Below are 889 nucleotides of genomic sequence, written 5' to 3'. Positions count from 1 at the left end.
AAACTCCTGACCTCAAGTGATTCGCCTGCCTCGGCCTCCCAAAGTGCTGAGATTACAGGCCCAAGCCACCGCTCCCAGCCTCTTTATTCACTTTTATATTTTTCAAATTATCTGCAACTTATGTGATTTTTTAAATTTTGTATGTAATTGACACATAATACTTGTAAATATTTACAATATTTCTATGTATCATTCTCTCTGGTCTCTTTCCAGCGGCCCCTTTTCAGGGTTCTTTACTAGTTCCCTTTCCTCTACCCATCTCTTAAATGTTGTTATTCCCCCAGGTTCTGAGACAGGAGGTGCAACCGGACTCAGGGCCACTTGAACTCTTGAGTTGTTTCCAATTGTCTTCAGAATAAAGTGTGAAGTTTTCTTATGTGCCCCATCCCTGCCTCACCAGCCTCATCCTCCTCCCCTGCAGTCTCGTGATCTGGCCTCACCAACTCTGTGGAGTTGCTCAAATGTGGATACCCTCTCCCACCTCTGCACTTTGGCCTGGGTGTTTCCCTTTATAAAAAGTGCTTTCCCTTTGTTCACCTAGATGAATCCTACTCATTCTTCCAGTCTCAATTTAGCCATTGTGTTAGTTTCCTGGGCTGCTGTAACAAAATGTCTCTCCTCGGGTGTCTTAAACAAGAGAAATTTATTGCCTCTTGCTCAGCTCTGGAGGCTAGAAGTCTGCAATCCAGGTGTCAGCAGGATGTTTTCTTCTGAGGCGGGGGCGCGGAGAGGGGGGAGTGTTCCATGCCTCTCTCCCAGCTTCTGGTAGCCTCACGTGTTCCTTGGCTTGTAGATGGTGTTCCCTCTGTGTATTCACAGCATCTTCACTCTATGTACATCTCTCTCTGGGTCCAGATTCCCTGCTTTTTATTTATTTATTTATTTATTT

Source organism: Colobus angolensis, unplaced genomic scaffold, assembly GCF_000951035.1.
Source record: "Colobus angolensis palliatus isolate OR3802 unplaced genomic scaffold, Cang.pa_1.0 Scaffold172, whole genome shotgun sequence".
NCBI lineage: Eukaryota > Metazoa > Chordata > Mammalia > Primates > Cercopithecidae > Colobus > Colobus angolensis.
Note: the sequence above shows the minus strand (reverse complement) of the source record.